At 41.9% G+C, this 19,860-nt stretch overlaps 1 protein-coding gene across 1 annotated transcript in view; it reads right to left on the reverse strand.

Moving 5' to 3' along the window:
* Pard3b (par-3 family cell polarity regulator beta) overlaps nt 1-19,860 on the reverse strand; it is a 978,380-nt gene that overhangs the window by 932,655 nt on the left and 25,865 nt on the right. The gene's annotated exons all lie outside the window — the stretch shown is intronic.

A 19,860-nucleotide genomic window follows, 5' to 3' on the forward strand; every position in this document is an offset into this window, starting at 1 on the left:
TTCACAAGTCACCACATCTCTCCCACCATTACTGCCAGCCCACTTCACACACACACACACACACACACACACACACACACACACACACACACACACACACACACACACACACGGCTAACCATTGGGAGCATGCATCCACACTGCAAAGAGCCTTACACCACGGAGATCTTAAAGATATTTGTACAGAATCAGGAACAGCAGGCCCAGACTCCACAGTTGTCTTTTAGAAGTTACCATCTGCTTGCATGAAACATTAATGTTCTCAACTGTTTATACCCTTAAAGACACAGCATATAAGACATTTTAGTCTTACACTCAATTCTTTACCTGTCCCAGGGAAGGAATTCAGTTATCACCCACATCCCTAATACACATCTATCTCATTAATATGCAAATCGGTTTTCAACTTTAGTAAATGGTAAAATTATATTCATATCAATTGACTATTTTAAAATAAATTTATGATTTATTACTTGTAAATGTGCAATTTATATAGGTGAAGTTGTGTAAACCAACAGGCAAAAATAACTTGCAAGTGGAAAGTCTAAGCAGCCTTTGTCTATATAGAAAATGTTGCTAGCCTGGAAAGGAAATGAAGTACTGATACACACCATAGCATGGGTGAACCTTGATAAGAAAAAAGCTAATCACAGACAAGCACAAAGTCACATGTGACTCAAATGTTTGAAATGTCCACAGTGCACATACAAACAAGGTAGACCGCTAGTTGCTCTGGGCAACAGGGAAAGAAGACAGTTGTTGAAAGGAGTTAGGATTTCTTTGTGACCTGGTGAAAACACCCAATAGTTGACTGTGGTGATGGATAGAACTCTGTAGACAAACTTTTGGTTGTTGAAATCAGTTTAAAATGAGTGCAAGCTAGGTAAGGGGGCACATGTCTATCATCTCAGCATTAGGGAAGCTGAGGCAGGAGGATCTCAAGTTAAGGCTAGTCTGGTCTATATACCAAGACATTGTCTCAAATAAACAGACAATATCAAAACCAGGAATAATTACATATGGGAGACCCTGTCTCAAAACACTAAAATAAAAGTGAATAAAATAGAATGATAAAGGTTGAATTAACAAGTGTTATGGTTTGTGAATTTTATCTCGGTGAGGCTGCTGCAAAACTAAACTGGCCATATAATCACAAAGAGGTTATGGATGTGAAACAAAATCTTAAATACAGAATCTACCATAAAACTCTAAAAACGTAGAAGAGCTGAGAATCTTACATAAACTTATTTTCATCTTTGACTATTTTAGAAAATACAATTGTCATTAAGACAGAAACCACCACAACAAAAATATCTTTGTTCAAAATAATTGTTTAAATTTTTATTTTCAATTGACATACAAAAGCATATGTGTTTATAAATTAGCATTTATTACGAAGCATGTATAAATTGCATAATGCTAAAATCAGAGTGAGCATATCGAAGATGTATCACATCTGTGGGAAAGACATTCAGTCTTCTCTCTGGCAGCTTTGTTGAAAAGCACAGGACTATGCACTATCATGTTAAGTAGGCGTGGAACACTGGATGGGGGGTGTTCTTTTTCTTCCACTTGGTCACTAGAATTTGTACTTTATTCATTTCATGGATTGCCAGGAAAATGGACAATCAACTTACAGCTCCCTGCTGAGAGCGTAACTCTAGCCAACATTTTGTAAAGTACCCTGGTTTCATAACATGAATGTGAATGATCCCTCAAACCCTTACCCTGTCACCACAAAGGTCACAGAAGGGTCACCAGATCCCCTTTGCCCTCCAGGCAGGTCTGCCTTTCAACCAGACTTACATGATAATTGTCCATCTTTAGTAGCTTTTCAAATTGCAAAATCACATTAGCAGGATTAGAGAAATGGCATTCAAAGGCTCTGTTATGGGCACCTCAGGAAACACACAGATTTAAAAGCCAACTGTAGCACAACAAAAGGTAGAAAAGCATCACATGGCAATTATCATTTGATAAAACATGTATCATATATACGTGCACAGGACTTTCACTCATCTTGCACGAAGTACTTCAAGAAATTACTGATGGGCAACTAAAATATATGTAAAAGTTTGGTAAAAAATGGATTCAAATGTTGCATGCTTATAAAAAGATATTACTACTCCAGTCCAGACATAGTTATAAAATTAAAATTCAAAATAATTATTCTATAACTCATCTGTTCTTCCCAAGCCTGACACTTGGACACACCATTTGCCCCAGGGCACCAAAGGACATTCTTTTACTGTGCCATTGAGTTGGCAGCTATTGTTATAATTTCCCTGCTGATGAGCCAAACAGTTCATCTGTTTTAACACACAATGCATAAAAGGTTTCATTTCAGTCCAGAAAAGAGAAAGAGACACTTATAATCACTGGGCATTCATATTTGAATGACAGCTAGACATAAAGGAGCTTCAGGCATGCAGCCATCTGGAAAAATGCTGCTATTCTATCGTATTATCTGTTCGCAAACCTTTGCGACAAAGGGGTCAGAGGTTGGCCAAAGACTTCCATTTAGTAAGATGCTCGTTTCAAATCCATGGCCATTAATAAACATTCTGTCAGCCCCACAATAAAAGACAATCAGCTTCCCTCTCCTTCCATTTGGTGCATTCTGAAAGACAGCTTCATAACAAACATATACTTAGAATTAGATTATTTACCAGGATAAACTGAGTGTGCCTACTTAGAAGTAATACTTTTTATAGTTGCAGATGAAAATGGAACAGAGTTTCATGGATATTAAACACACAGTAATTGCAGCATTTATTTTAATACAAAAGACAAAGTAGGCAATCAGACTGTGGTAATTATTAAAACTGTGATTTTTTTTCCCCTTTTAAGTTACTGCATCCCAACTTGAGATATTAAATTTATTACAAATACTGAAGAAACTATAATATAAACAGCCTCACCATCTATAAAGCAAAAACCCTATTATATGACATATGTAAGTTGAAAATACCTTCTGATTCTTGCTGGGATTCAATGCTTAGGTACATATATATTACACATGAACATACACATACATCTTTCCTAAGAAATAAAAGTTGGATATTTTAACTAACTTCAACACAGAGGTGGGGGGAGAGGGGATGGGGAGAGGTAAAAACACACAGAGAGACACAAAGACACACACACACCTTTAGTCTTGGATGGTTTACAGAGACTAAGTCCTACTCTTTTTAAGAGGAAATCCTTGCAAGCACAAACATTTTCCTGGAGACACTGGATTCTTCAGCTATGAGTGATGCCATCTCTGTTGTGGCTAAACAGCCACAGACAAAGAGGTCCTTTGCCGTAAGTTGCCAAACCCTTTGACCCTATCCTAGCCATGAGAGTGAATCTCATCTGCTAGATCCATCATTGATATTTATGCCCATTGCATCAATATCCATTGATGCACAAAGGTAAAAAGATGCATTTACATGGCATTTTACCAGCATTCCCTGAAACTTTTTACATCACTATTGTGACTTATGCTTGTACTTATCCAGAATTCAAATGTCAAAGCTCCAACCCTTAATAGGTTAGCATTACAGGGTAGCCAGGTATGGAAGACAGAGCTATCAGGGTGAGATTAATGCCTTTACTAACAGAAAGTCTGTTTCCCAGTTTCTGCTTCCTTCCCTGTGAGGATGCCAAGGATGGGCATCTGCAAACCCTATGGTTGGCTCAGGCTAGGTGTTCTGGTGCCTTCAATTAATGCTGGCTCTCTGCAGAACAATGAGAAATGAATCTGTGCTGTGTAAACCCTCCACCTACAGCACATTTGCTATAGAGGTCAGAAATGATGAAGGTATCCCCTCACTAAGCACAGGCCGCTGCCGACTATCCTTCCGACTTCACATATGGAAAAGGGAATGAGGAAGAATCTTGATCAGGAAGGATAGCAATGAATCAATATAACCAAAATGAGGACCCCCACCCCCCACTTCTCCATCAGCTCTGTGGTCCAAAACTTAACTGCTGAATCAGAGATCATGTGGATGTTTGCTGCCCACCCAGCCCCCATGCCACCACCACTCACTCAGAATGATACTATTTCTGCTGGAGGAATAGAATGTGGTTTTTACCTGAGCTCCACACTCAGTCCAAAATCCTCTTGGTTTATTATTCTGCAGAATTGGATCCTGGGGCTCTTCCAAACAGGGAACTAAAGATAATTGTTCACAGGACAGCTTATGGCCAAGAGTAGCCTCATCATTATATACAGCAGAAGAATATTATCTCTGCCTTAGGCAATCAAATCCTCCAGAATCTTAGTTCCCCCACAGCTGAGAATTCTCCAGAATATCCAGTTTAGAGCTCTGGTCCAGGCATAATCATTAACAGGGTTCCTCCAGCCCCAATCTGGGCAATGAGTTATATGGTTACCCTATGCATACTGTCTGGAAGAGCCCTGGTTTTAGTCAGCCGCCCTTCCTCCCGGGATCCAATTCTGTCAGCTTCCCTTACTCTTCTAGAGGAACAGCCAAGGACAGATATGCATGGCAGAAGTTAATATAATGCCCATCGAGATGACAGGGAACAAAAATGATTAAATGCACCTTCTTAAGAACCTCAGTGCCCTCACTCTTGCACGCTGCTTACTACCCCCCAAATCCAGCTCAGAGCCCCTCTAGAAACCGCTCCCCGATAATCAGCCATTATCTCCCCTCACAGAGGATACGACCCGAGTTCCTTCTCTGCACATGACCCCATCAATCCAGCTGTGCTGATCTGCTCCTCCCTCTAGACATGAGCCCCCTAAGATGATGCCTCCTATCCCCTGCACTAACAAAGCCATGGTACAATACCTGAGATACAGTGAGAAATCAATACTGCTCTTATATAAATTTTGAAAATTATTTCATGTCCACAATGTGCAGAACTGAAAAGGGAATGCTGAGAGTAGTTTCGGCATCCCCAGGGCACACAGATGGCAGCTTATACTGGGAACTGAGTAGATTTGGAGGAAAGGTGATGTGAGGAAAAGAAGAGATCATCTCTGGAGCCTCATCCAGGTCTCACAACGAAACTACAGAGAGCTGGAGAACAGCTACATCACACTGGACTGTTTCTCCATTTCCTCATTGGTTAATGTAATGTCACAGTTCCTTTCAAAATACCACTATTTTCACTTACTGAAAGCCTTGCGTTTTGCCTTTAGGGCTTGTGGTGATTGTCATGTTCCTATCCCTCACTTTATGTTGTCCTAAGATTAATTTTCAGAGTAAGTAGATACTGCCTAGACTGAGGAAGTCTCCGGCATGATCATCCCACGGGATGGTTAAGGGAAGGTTTTTATTGTAGATATGAGGAGAGAATAGCCAGAGGCATCTGGAAGAGTCCAGAGTGGAGAGAGAAAGTAGACTGGGCATGGCCAGTGGACTGGACCTGGCCATGAGAGAAGCAGAAGCAGAGAGACAGAGGTCTGAACATGGAGAAGGAGAAGACTGGGATAGAGAAGACAAGAGAACGACAGCAGCCGGAATAGCAGAGTTTGGAGGAAAATGAATAACTGGGGGGAGTGTGAGCTGGGGGAGCTTAGGCTAGTGGAGGAGGTGAGAACAGCAAGATTGCTAGCTAGCTGGACTTTGAATTCTGTAACAAGTGCTTGTGATATGAGGGAGCCTGGAGGCCAGCATGTGCTCTGATATGCTAATAGGCACCACCAATGGCTATTTGGCCCTCCTGCCTTTTGGAAGTTAGGTCAATGCAATTTTCTTTGGACTTGACAGATCTCATGTGTGGCTGGTTCTTCATGAAAAAAGAAAACGTGTAAGAGTTGCCTCACTGTAGAGTATGTGACTAGTACATTTCCACATTTCAATTCTGAAATATGAAACCAAAGAAAATCTCTGATTCTGTCAATAATTCCAACATAGCCCTTGGTGCCTAAATGTAAAACTAACTCACTACAGATCTCAAACCTCTATCATTTCCAGCATCCAATATCCCGTTGACACTGACTTTGATTCTTTCCTTTCTGCTCAGTCCACTCTAAACTAGAACTCTCTGGGTCAATCATACGTGCTTTTATTGTCAAGAACTTTGTGTAATAGCTACATTCAGTCTTTGTCTTTTTTACTTTTTCCCATTTGCAGGACAATCTAAAAAAAAAAATTCAAAATGAATAACAACAAAGAATATACTGCCTGGATCTTATCACACCAATGCCTGAAAGCCTACACTGGCTCTCCAGTGACTCCAATTCAAGTTCAAGTTCAACACATTGATGTCTGAAACCTCTTGTTGTTTGATTTTCCTATCTTATTACTCCTACCATACACCACAAACACTGTTCATTAAGATCAGTCTCCTTATAAACATCTACCCAATAGCTCTACCCACACACATCTTAGTTCCTCTCTGCTGTCAAGGTTAAATTCTGCTTCCTTCCACTTCTTGATTATTTCAAAACCACTCTGCTGCTGACAATTCATGACTCACACTCCACTACCTAATCAGAAGCCACTTGAATGCTGCCCTGCTTATTCCACATGAATGTGTGCTGTCACTCCGACTATTAACACATGTCACTCCTCAGCACAGAGACTTCTCCTCAGTCTCTACTGGTCTCACCTGCATGGGTCACCCTTAAGCATACTAATAAGGTTTCCATATAAATGCTTTTCAGGTCTTGATATAGTACAATTTTAACCATGTATACTCTGTGTTATATGCTTGGAATGTGGCATCCTAAAAAGTTTGAGAAGGAAAATAAAGCCAAAGCCACGAGCCGTCTAAAATCCACATGTTAGGAGGATGTCAAAGGAACTAGAGATGTTCAGACTAAAGAACACATGCCCCAGACTCTTCTGCATGCTATAGAAAACAAACCTCAAAGACTTCTGCATGCCCTTGAAGGGGATGCTAATAATGTTCTAGCTTAACACTAATGATTGAAATAAAAAGATTTTCTAGGTACCATGTGGTAGTTTGAAAAGGTATGGTCCCCATGGACAAATGTGTTTGAATGCTTGGCTTATAAGAGAGCTGCACTATAAGTATTCTAGGATAAGGTTTCACTTAAAGTTGAGGAACACCTTGCATTACAAAAATTAAATGAAATTAGTAAATATGATAACATGTCTTTGAAAGCTGTAAGAGGAAACCAAAGTCCAGTGGAAATATTTCCTTCTCAAACAATGGAAAAATCCAGTAATACCTGATAGTGAGAGTCTTCGCCAAGATCAGTTCCTATGCTTCAGCCTGGAATGATATTCAGAGGTCACCTTACCACCCAGGAACTTAACCATCCTTTATATAATAAAATAGTCCCTGTGTTATAACAACCAATCTTTATCTCATTACATGTATAACAAGTAGGTTCCACACTACATTTTCTTCCTGAGACAATCTAAAACAGACATGACCAAGAGGCCATGTATCATTGACTATAGTTGGTCTACACAATGGTGTATGAGCAATAGCTGTGGAGTATGAAGTTAGACACCATGAGTTATTATGGGGGTTCTGTTCTATCCCACAGTAATCCTGATTGATGCATACCTCCTTTAGAGAGTTATGAAAGGAACTTGAACAAATAAAATGCCAATGGAAATGGTCCATGGCCTGTTCTTCTCCATGGGAGAAAAACAGAACATGTTTGAACTGAATGGACCTAATTTTAGTAATAAAAAGGAATTTAGAATCAGTGAAATGGCTTTCTTTCAATCAAAACATAAAAAGAAATCTATTTCTTAAATTTAAATGTCCTCATAAAGCAGTCCAAATTTTTTTTTTATATTTCAATTATAGAGCAGTGCCAAAGTAAAAGCATCTATCAACAACTACATTTATCTGTGGGCAATTCATTGCTCACAATGAATAAAACCCCCTAAGACTAATTAAGGTAGATGGGAAATAGAAAATTAAAATTTTTTTAAAGATTCCTTGAGTTTAAATAATACAGTAATCTGAGCAGAATTAGCCATCATAAAATGGTTTTTTATCTTCCTTATGTCCTGTAAAAGATAAGATTTATCCCATAAACATCTCTCTTTTAATGAGCTTTCTGGCTCCTATATAAGTCATGTCTTCTTTATCTCATGGGCATATCCTCTCCTGTGCCCTTGGCTCACCTCCAGCTTTGATAAAATCTCTCTCTCTCTCTCTCTCTCTCTCTCTCTCTCTCTCTCTCTCTCTCTCTCTCTCTCCTCACACACACACACACACACACACCTACACACACACACACACAATTTTAAAAGGTGTTAGGTCATTAGCTTGCTGTTTTTTCATATTTGTATTTTATTTATGTATTGTGTTCTGACAATCTGGTGACTTAGTTTGGGGTATTTAATCAGCACCTTGGATATTATATTTCCTGTATGATAATTTCTCTGCTAAATAGTAACGACAGAACTAAAATAATAATTTTTAGTTTTGCTCATATATTTTCAATATTAGGTAGTGATATAAAACATTTACAGTTTGAGACTTATTATATTTAGTATTTCTTATTAATAATTCATGTGATATGGTAACACATAAAATACCCCAAACACTGAAAATAGTACAGTTAACTAAAGGAGAATAGATAGCTCGTGAACAGCATTTCCATCCTTGTCGGCCTACTGAAAAGTCATGAGATTTCTTTGTGGTTTGGATTATTTGTTTATTTTCATGTGTACGGGTCTTTTGCCTATATGGACACAATGCCTGAAGAAGCCAAAAGAGGGCATCAGATTCCCTGGACCTGGACATACAGATGGTTGTGAGTTGCTCTGCTGGTGCTGGGAATTGAACTCATGTCCTCTAGAAGAGCAGCAAGTGCTCTTAACCTCTGAGCCACATGCCCAGTCCTGAAAAGTCATCGACTTATAGACATCACCCAGACCTCATGTTCTCTCTGGTTACGAACATTATCACGAACTGCAGAAGGAAAATACAGATGGGGCCCCAGTACCGGCACCTGTGTCTGGCAGGTCAAAGGCAAGTCTAGATGTTAGGAGCCAACTCTAGCCCGACTCTACAACCTTGAGGCAACATTTAATCTATCATTTAAGTAGCTACAGCCTCAAAACAAGGGTGAGCATCAGTAGTTAACTCCTCTCACAGTAGTGCATGGGATAGCTGAGACAGACAAAGGTCTCCACACCACAGATTAGCAAACGCTGAGTGGGTGTCAGAAGAGAACTCTGCAGACAGCACCCCTGGCACCTTCAATGTCACGAGGTGAAGTCTCTTTGCTACCCCTACTGATGAAAAGAGTGTCAGGTAAGTATTTATGATGGAATTAATCAGAATGCCATTAGAAAGGAAATATGGTACTGTATTTATTTTAATAAAGCTCCCTTTCTGACATCAGACTCATTACCCAAGTCTTAAGACTGCTGTGCTCTACAGGGGAGCTACTGTTAGAACAGCAGGATGGCAAGGCTGAGCGCCGCTGGGTGCAAAGCACTTGGCCCATCAGGCAGAACAAATAAAACACAGTGCACCGTAATTCCAATTTTCTTCTAAAAAGAAAAAGAAGGAGCCTCCATGACAATGAAATACGCTCTGTCATCTCTCTTGTACACACTGGACTGTTTGGCTTTAGGTCATATGTCTAGAAAGTAACTACTCCTCAGAGAAACAGATGTGTCAGACCTGGTCCAAGTAAGAGAACGAAAGGGTCTTTAAATGGCTATACATAGTTTAACATAAAGATTATCAAATGTAAACATGTACATGGAAAAAGAAATAGAGCCCCTGATTGTCACAGGAAGAAGATTTGTGTAAAAATGTGCACCCCTATATTAAAGTGGTCTATAAGCCTCTCAATTGCTTATTAAACTCATCAAAATGGTTGCATAGCTCGTCTTCAAAATCCGAGTATTCCCTCCTTGCTATGATTTGAACTTGCCCCTCCCCCAATCTTAGTAAGAGGTGGGGACTTTATTTGATTCAAAAGGACTCGGCCTCTCTGGGCAGCAGTGGCATATGCCTTTAATCCCAGCACTCAGGAGGCAGAGCCAGGCAGATCTCTGTGAGTTTGAGGTCAGCCTGGTCTACAGAGCAAGATCCAGGACAGGCACCAAAACTACACAGAGAAACCCTGTCTCGGGGAAAAAAAAAAAAAAGAGGACTGGCACTCATGAATGGGATTAAGGTCTTCATGAAAGAGCTCTCACAGGCTTTAGCTATTTGTACTTCTACCATGTAAGAACACATAGCTCCTCTCCTTCATAGGATTCAAGGCTCACCAGACAGCCATATACACTTATATCTTGGATTTTAGCCTTTCCAACCTCTGGAACTGTGAGAATTAAACTTCTGTCCTTTATAAGTTACCCAGCTTGTGGTATTTTGCTACAGCAGTACTAAGACTCTAATTTACATACAATTTACTGAGGAACTCCAGTGTGACCACCCCTTCTGAAAACATCAAAACGTAAATGGAGGCTTTAGAAGGACCCCAGTGCTGACCACCCACTGCTCTGTTCCCCTTTCCTCTCCTGTTTCCTTCTCAGCTCCCAAAGGAGGAACTCTTCCCAAATGGTCTGGCAAACAGGAAGCATTGGTAGCAATCAGAGAAGACGATGGAAGAGCAGAGAAGCAAGGGGAATTGTCCTCCTTCCCCTGGACTCCCAGCAGAGTCCCCAGTTCCCTATGGTCTTAGCTGCGGCCATCACGACGTTGGTCTCACATTAGTCCATCACAACTCCAACTCCAGGTATGCAGAAACTAACCCACAACCATCACCCCCTCAGTCCTAAGAATGATGGAGCCGCTTCCTACTGCTGGCCTTTGGGCTGTAATTGAGGAGTCTGCCTTCCCAAGACTTGCATCATTCAGGCTTAGGTCAACAAGGCTCTGGGATACATTTCCTTTGTTTGTAAAGCCGAGGGTGGCCTCTGGACATTGAGCTAAGAGTGAGGAGATAGTTCTTCATTCAATCCTGTCTGTACAATTCAACCAATTCACCCTGGAAAAATTCACAACCTCTCTAGACCTGGATTTCCTCAGTTGCAAAATGAAGAACTAAAAAAAAAAAAAAAATTAAAACCCCAGTCCCAGTCCCCCTACCATATCCCACAGCAATTAAATCAAAATGTATTGAAGTAGAAGCCAGGCATCATTAAAAATAAATAAATATTGCTCCAGTGGTCCTTGTATACCGTTGGTCTGGGAAATATTGCATTAAAATGCTAATGTATGTGGTGGTGCACTCTCCTGTTTTCTAGAATTTTCCAGATCAGTAGGTTTAGAATAGGAATAGGTATGGTTTCAGGAATGAGCACAGTTTGTTCTTAGCAGATTTTCCACTGTTCTCCTCTAAGCTATCAACCATCTTATTCTTTATTTATAAGCAATATATGCACTCAATCCAAGCAACTCATTATATTCAGGGTCTAGACACTCAATTGTTAGATTCCTGGAAGCAGACTGCCAAGTTGTATCACAAACACCTTGAAGAAAAGGCCTGTGATTAATGACTTCCAAAGGTGCCAGGTACAAGAGCTGACCCTGTGACCACACCTGTACTCGTCTCCCATTAAGTGTCCGGCTGTCTCTCCTTTCATCTAGCTGCTTTCAGAACTCCTGAGCTCCATTCCAGCCTCCAGACTCTTCCTGCTCTGAGGACTCTCCTCTCCTAGGTCCCCATCTTTCTGACACCTTCACCAACCACTCCCAGAACAGCTCACCAATGAGGTCGCCTCACTGGCAACATGCCACTGAGGAAAAAACCAGTCCCGGAAACGTGTGTCCCACCATCTGAACAAGGGTAAAGGATGTGGTGTGTTTATACGGCTGCTTTTCATCACAGCATGAATGCCACAAAACAATGCCTCTGAAAGTCTGATTCAGTGTCTACAGATGTACTAAACTCTTCTTTATTAAGTAAGTGCTCAGAGGATGCTCATTGAGGAGGTCTCTAGACCATAGTAAATGTCACAGGTATGTGCTGTTATTTTTAAGAAACAAATGGAACCCATTTGAACATCCAGATCCTTGTTACATGCTTCTCCAGATCAACTGTGGGCAGGATATGGCTAGTTTCAAAGGCAGTAAAAGAAATGGTGGCGGGGGGAGGGGGGGGGTCCTTTACAATCCAGACCAGACTCATCAAGGGCTTTCACTACCACACACCCTGTCCTGCTGTGCCAGAGAAGCCTAAGATGGACATCATGTCCTCTTCTTGTGACCTTTCAGAGAGCCAGAAATCACATGAAAAAAATTAAAAGACATCAAAACTTCACTCAAACTTGTTTCTCATTTCTTAATTGTCAAGAAAATGCTAATCCCAAGAAACAAAGTGGACAGATAGATCTCTCTTACCCTAAGATGGAGGGAGGGGTGCTCAGCAACATTCCTGCATATTACAGGGAAAACATCCTTATCTGTTTGTGTACACACAAGCAGACCAACAGCAAGTGCTGCCTTTAGCAAGATACAAACATTTATAGAATGAGCTTTCTTTCTCTTTGGCATAGTTATAGAATACTTTGTATTTCATAATCTTTGGAATCCCCTGAGCTAGCAGGAGGCTAATTAGGTCATCTCCTAGCTGAGTGGGCTCTGTTGAAACAATTTGCAAATCTCTCAAGATATCAATGGTATCTCAACCTCAGTGGCGTTTAGGAAGAGTCCAAGGTATAGTCGGTCATTGCCATTTATTCCTCCAGACCTGAAATGGAAGGACTCAGAGGCAGTCACCACCAGGTCTGAAGGAGCCAAACATTCATCATCTTGAAGTTCTCGACAAATGTACACCACGACAAATGTACACCACGACAAATGTACACCATGACAAATGTACACCATGACAAATGTACACCCCAACAAATGTACACTACACAAATGTACACTACACAAATGTACACCATGACAAATGTACACCACGACAAATGTACACCATGACAAATGTACACCACGACAAATGTACACCACGACAAATGTACACCACGACAAATGTACACGACAAATGTACACCATGACAAATGTATACTACACAAATGTACACCCTGACAAATGTACACCACGACAAGTGTACACCACGACAAATGTACACCCCGACAAATGTACACCACGACAAATGTACACCATGACAAATGTATACTACACAAATGTACACCCCGACAAATGTACACCATGACAAATGTATACTACACAAATGTACACCCCGACAAATGTACACCACGACAAATGTACACCATGACAAATGTATACTACACAAATGTATACTACGACAAATGTACACCATGACAAATGTACACAACAAATGTACACCATGACAAATGTACACCCCAACAAATGTACACCCCAACAAATGTACACCCCAACAAATGTACACCCCAACAAATGTACACTACAGAAATGTACACCATGACAAATGTACATTATACAAATGTACACCATGACAAATGTATACCATGACAACATGCCATGACATCCATTTACAATGTGAATGGAAGTCTCAGACAATCAGTAAGTGCCAAGGTGGGGCTGGAACTGGAGTAAGCAAATCCAAAATCAGAGCTCAGGTAGAGAACTTACAGGACACAACAATGGCCTGTCATCCAAATCAGTCTCCACCCACTTACCTGTGCATCCTAGGGCAAAATAATCAACACTTTTGTGCTTCAGCTTATGCATCTTGAAAACACAAGTAATATCAAATGGCATCACTTTCATGGACTTCTTATTGTGAGGCCAAAAAAGGTCCTGAGATATCCAGTACACCCACACAAGTCACCTGGCAGACTGAAGACCCAGCATGTAGACTGGAGGCCTGAACCCTCTATTAACCCCCACACTATACTTCCATACTGGCTCGCCACACTTCTCTCCTGGCTTTCCTTTTCTCCACCACTTTGCCATTCTCCACTGATTTATAAAATAAATAAACAAAATCCACATATCCACTCGAGTTCAAATTTTAGTTGTAGGGCAATTAGGAAACATTCATCAACACATAACAAGGGCAGAGGAAGGATTTAATGACTGGAAGGCAGAATAAGGGCAGAGACTTTACTTAGAAGTGCAAGGCAACATCTAAAATCCCTTCCGGAGAATTAAGTGACTTCTCGAAGAGCAAGCCCAGAAGTAGAGTGCCCAGTCCTACGAGTCTGTGTTCAGAAGACTAATGGGGAGCCGCCTCCTGTTCCTAACCTACTAAGTGACTTCTAAAAGGATAGATTTCTTGTGTTTGGAGCCCCAAACAATGGTTTGATAAGACATAGTATGATACATCTGTTAGCTTGCTTCCCTTGGCCTTGGGGATTCTGAAATCTACTCTGCAATCTGATAGTTAGCCAAAGAAAAAAAAAGCTTTTTAAAATTCTGGTAGAAATGTCACCAGTTTTCCACAAGATATAAAAATATACTTTAACAAATGATAATTTTGCATCCAAATTTATAGTTCTACTATTCCGTTGACTCATCTTCCAACACACTGATTTGCTCTGTGCATCACATGAATTGCTACTAAAGGGTTGGCAAGGCCACAGCCTCTCTTACAGAAGAACCCTTTACAGAGTTGACAGCCCTGCCTTATTCTCTAATTAATGGAGTCAGGTGTGAGCAATACCAATATAGCTATTTCTAATAAAGCAAGTGCTCTGAAATGACACTTATAAAGAAGGTGCGCTTTGAACCTGAGATAACCGTGTGTTCCCTCACCTGAGTGGAGTTACCCGTATATTTTTTGTTGCATATTTTCCCATAGAATATCTTCAATATTCCACGTTTCTGGCCACCAATGTAACAAACGACAAGATGGACTAAAGTCAGATGACAGGAAAAAGAAAGGAATAAGAAAGAAGGGGGAAGACGTTCCCTATCAGAAAGACTGGAACTAGAGGTCTGATGGAGGCGAGGTGGGGAAGACCAGGGAGAGAAGATTCCTCAGATGGAAGGGAGAGAGGTGCTGCCATCCTGCTGGGCTTTCCTGCCACACCCACTGTGAGGGAGAAAGGAAGAATCCTGGACTTGAAGGTAGGGGTGGGACAATGAGAAAACCTCCCACCAGGGCTGTGTCCTACTACCCCCTCTCCCACCTAGAGACTCGGAGGTTTTATTCTACCTTCTGCCCTTGATTTTCATATCTTCCTGTCCATTTTGGTTCCCATGTCTGTTTTTTGCCTCTAAACCTAGACTATAACCCTGCCTGAAAAAGGTATAAAATTGACCCACAGCTCCAGAGAAGCTAGCTAACAAGGAGGACCCTAAGAGGGCCACATGGATCGCCCTGGGAAGGGGAAATAGATGAGATCTCCTGAGTAAACTGGGGGTGAGGAGGAACAATAGAGGACAGGAGATAGGGGATGAGAACATGAGGGAACAGGATGGAGCTGGGGGAGGGACAGAGTGGGAGAGCAATGAAAGAGATATCTTGATACAGGGAGACATCATGGGGTTAGGGAGAAACCTGGTGCTAGGAAAATTCCCAGGAATCTACAAGGATGACTCTTGCTTAGACTACTAGCAATAGTGGAGAGGGTGCCTGAGTTGGCCTACCCCGGGAATCAGATTACTGAATACCCTAACTGTCATCATAGAGCCTTCATCCAGTAACTGATGGAAGCAGATGCAGAGATCCACAGCCAAGCACCAGGCCAAGCTCCAGGAGTCAAGTCAAAGAGAGGGAAGAGGGATTAATTATATGGACAAGGGGGAGGAGTCAAGCTTATGATGGGGAAACCTACAGAGACAACCAAACCAAGCTTGTGGGAACTCACGAACTATAGACTGACAGCTGTGAAGCCTGCATGGGACTGGACTAGGTCCTCTGCATAGCGAGACAGTTGTGTAGCTGGGTCTGTTTAAGGGGCCCCAGCAGTGGGATCAGAATCTATCCCTGGTGCATGAACTGGCTTTCTGGAGCCCATTCCCTATAGTGGGACACCTTGTTCAGCCTTGATGCAGAGGGGAGGGGCTTGATCCTGCCTCAGCTGAATGTACCAGGCTTTGCCGACTCCCCATGGGAGGCCCTACCCTTTTGGAGGAGGGGATGGAGGGTGTTGGAAGGTGGGGGAGCCTGTTGGAAGGTGGGATCTGTAGTTGGTCTGAAAAAAATGAATTAAAAATCTTAAATAAAAAAGTAAATATTTTATACACTATTTATTAGCTTATTACTTTCCCAGTCAAACCCTATCCTTCAATTCACAGTCAAGAATGTCAACAGAGAGAAGCTAGGAAAATCTTAAGGAGACAAATTTTGAGTCTTAGCTGCCTTGCCAACAAGCTGTTGTCTATGGGGTAGAAGAGAAGGTTGATCAGCTCTTACATTCTCATATCTAATCCAAAGCCAGAGAGTCCAGGTTGCCTTGACTGATGCTTTCTGTTGGAAGAACGCTTTGTGGTAATAATTTGTTTGCTGTGCACTTGAAATGCCCCACTGAGATGATGCCCGAATTCATCACTTGGCCAGCTCAACTCATGTCACACTTCACTAATTTTCCAAGTCACCACATTTCCAAGAATTCCTACGACACACAGTGTAATGGAGTCAGTTTCCTCACACTAAAATCTCAGTTTATGCCTCTGTACGAAGCTCTGCCAAGGGCATTTCTCACAGGGGTACATTGGCCTTGCTGTAGCCCAGTCAGGCTCACAGTACTCCCTGGTGACAGGGCATCAAGCTGATCGGTGCTGCTCTGAGGTCTGTAGCCATGGACAGGCAGAGGCCTTCTAGGACCCAAGCTATCCGCCTGTGGTGATTATAACACAACCACCTCGGGATTCCTCTCTGGTGGTGTCTTCACAGAGGGGCACTCAACAAGTCAACCTTGATTCCTGTTGCTGCAAGGACAGTAATGACGATGCCTAAGCAGACATCCTCCTTGGAGCCCCAGAATTTCTCTGAAAATAAGATGCTGTTCAAAGATCACCTCCTCTGGTGCTCTTCCTCACCCCAGCACTCCGGCACATACAGCTTTATGATGACACTTGGGTGCTCTGTTAGGCTGTGGAGTAAGCGTCTAGAAACTTTTTGCCATAGGGAACACAGATCATAATCTTGGCTTGGATATTCAGAAACACCCACAAGCAGCTAAGTCTCAGGGCCAAGGTGACACTTGTCCCAGCTTTAGGGAAAAGGCCAGACTTCCAAGACGCACTCTGAATTTTTATAACCTGGTTAGTTACTGGGGTTTTGCATCATTGGAGATGGGGATGATAAATCAAGCACCCAAATATTACATCATCATCATAAACCAGCTTACATCCTTTCTCACGAGACAGGAATTACTCATGCTCCTGCCTCTCCTGTGAGTACATTACCTACTGTGTTCTCAATTCTGGCAAAAGCCATCTTCTATGACGTAACTCTAACACCCCACTCACACACAAAAATATTATACACAAAGAAGTATTCACCACACGGACACAGCCCTACAGAGTCCCTCGAACGCAGCTTTATGGGTAGACTTAAAGATATGTCACCTTAATAACTGAAAGCTGCTTTCACCTGGAAGGTCTATGATGATCTGAGTCCTCTCAAGCAGTGTTTAAAATGAGAATGAATCCAGCTCACAGAGCAGAGTGCTCAAAACCAAGATCTTCCCTGTATGAATTTCGCACCAGCTCTATACATTTCCCTTTCACTGTTTAGCATGAAGTTTTGGCATCATTTTAAAATGTTCAAAGCAGTCCAAGTTATAATTCTCCAGTCTCAACACTACGCACATCCTGGGCCAGTGAGTCTGTTACGGGCAGTGCTGTCCTCTCTGCTGCAGGGTGTTTATGAGTACCCTTGGTCTCTAGTACATGCCAATGGCACCCTTGCGTTCTACGTGAGAAACAAACATGGCATTAGACACTGCACGATGCCAAAGGGCAAAATCAATACCAAACGGGGGTCACCAATCTAAATACATCACTCTTTACTCATCGTCTGAAAATGAGAACACTTTACAATGGTGGGAAGCAATTAAAATCTCTATCCACTCTAGAGGGCCACAGATGGCTGGGCTGGGGCCTGGTTCTGCCACTTGCCAGCAGGGCTATGCACAGGTGGGCTCTAAGCCCGTTTCCTCACCTGTAACACAGTGGTGCTCACAGTGTTTCCAGGAAATAGAGAGAGACTTAAAATGGCGAGCAGACAGAGGGACACTGGGAAGTATCTGCTGCGTTGTAAATGTATCTGCCATGCAGTGAGCGCCGGCTGCTGCCTCTGTGCCTCAGTTTCCTCATCTGCTTCTTAGCAATCATTAACAGTACCAACAAGGCCATATATTATAGTAAGAGTCTGACACGCTAGATCAATAAGTATTTGTGAGTGGTCGCTTCCATTTTAAGGATATATTAAAAAGTTTCTATTTCTCTACTAGAAATAAAAACAATATACTTTGATGTATATTGTACTTCCTATTTTAAAATGATTGTGTCAGAATTATGATAGGAAGCCTATGCCTTCCCTAAGAAGAACTGAAATCTAGACATTAAAGATGCCACATAATTCCTGGCAAAGAACTGCTCAACAAAGTTGGTTGTATTTCTTTATTGTTGTTATGATCCATGACCAATGACTCTAACCACAGCCCACATACACTGAGGGAGAAGTGGGAACTTACAGGTGATATAAACACCGACCATCCCTGAGAAGGCAAATGGGTATGAGTGGGAGGAACTAAATATGTATACTTCCACAATGCAGTATAAGGTACATCATCATACAACAGTGACAATCCACATGCATCCACTCACGTGTAAACATATGCATGCTGGAGTACACATACATGTGTATACACACATACACACACACACACACACACACACACACACACACACACACACACACACCCTTGCTGTCATGTTGTGAACTACAAGCAAGCAAATAATATCAGCTTCATATACAAAGCACTTGTAATTTAAGGAGGAGTTTAATGCAATCATATCCAGGTATCCACCGGTTTTCAGAACATAACACTATATTAAAAGTGAATCTGATACTAGCTCCCATTCCCCTGGCCCTCCCCTTTCTCCCTCAGATCACTCAGAGACACAGTCAAACAAACATCATGCCCCAGGGATCCAGGTACAAACTTTTCATAAGGTACAGATTAATGCAGACCTGTCTTCAAAGCTAGCAGTGCCCCAGCTGCTAGTGGGACGCAAGTCTCTACTAGTCATTCTCTATTGGGAACTTAAAACGACTACGTAACTTCAGAAAGAGTATTAAAAAAAAATTAAGAAAAATTTAAAAATCAGACCAAAGCCTGGATAGAGAATAGTCACAATAGATAGTCAGTAGAGAGATATGAACTAGGTTCTAGATGCTACTTCAGCAATTCTAAAATAAGAATTTGGGGACAAGGGGACAGGTGTCTCAGAAAGAGGATCTTTGTTTGTTTGTTTGTTCCATTTTCTTCCTTCTCCTTCTTTTCTCTCTCTCTCTCTCTCTCTCTCTCTCTCTCTCTCTCTCTCTCTCTCTCTCTCTCACACACACACACACACACACACACACACACACACACACACACACACACAGGTCCTTACTAGGCAAACCCAGCTGGCCTGGCACTTGGTATGTACAACAGTCTAGCTTTGAACTCGCAGAGATCTGCCCGCCTCTGCCTCCTGAGTGCTAAGAGTGCCACATGTGCCACACCACTCAGGCTTAGGAAATCGGTCTTTAACCTGGACCCTGTACTAAGAAGTGCAATATCAGAACAGCAGAGTCAATTAAGACATAGGATCCAGGATCTACATCCAAGGCTTGCCACAGATAGTCCAGACCACCTGAGGGATCAAATCAGGGGACAGGAATAACGGGTTTGGAGTGCCACAAGGCATTACACTAAGGTGCCAGGAAAGACTATTGCTGCCTGAGATGCAACTGAAGACCAGAGACTGAACTAAATGTGGACAAGTTGTTAAAACAATACATGTTCTCAGTCAGGTCCGGTGTGCAAAACTCTGGTAAACCTCATAGTC

The sequence above is a fragment of the Peromyscus maniculatus genome, chromosome 13 (assembly GCF_049852395.1).
Source record: "Peromyscus maniculatus bairdii isolate BWxNUB_F1_BW_parent chromosome 13, HU_Pman_BW_mat_3.1, whole genome shotgun sequence".
Lineage (NCBI taxonomy): Eukaryota > Metazoa > Chordata > Mammalia > Rodentia > Cricetidae > Peromyscus > Peromyscus maniculatus.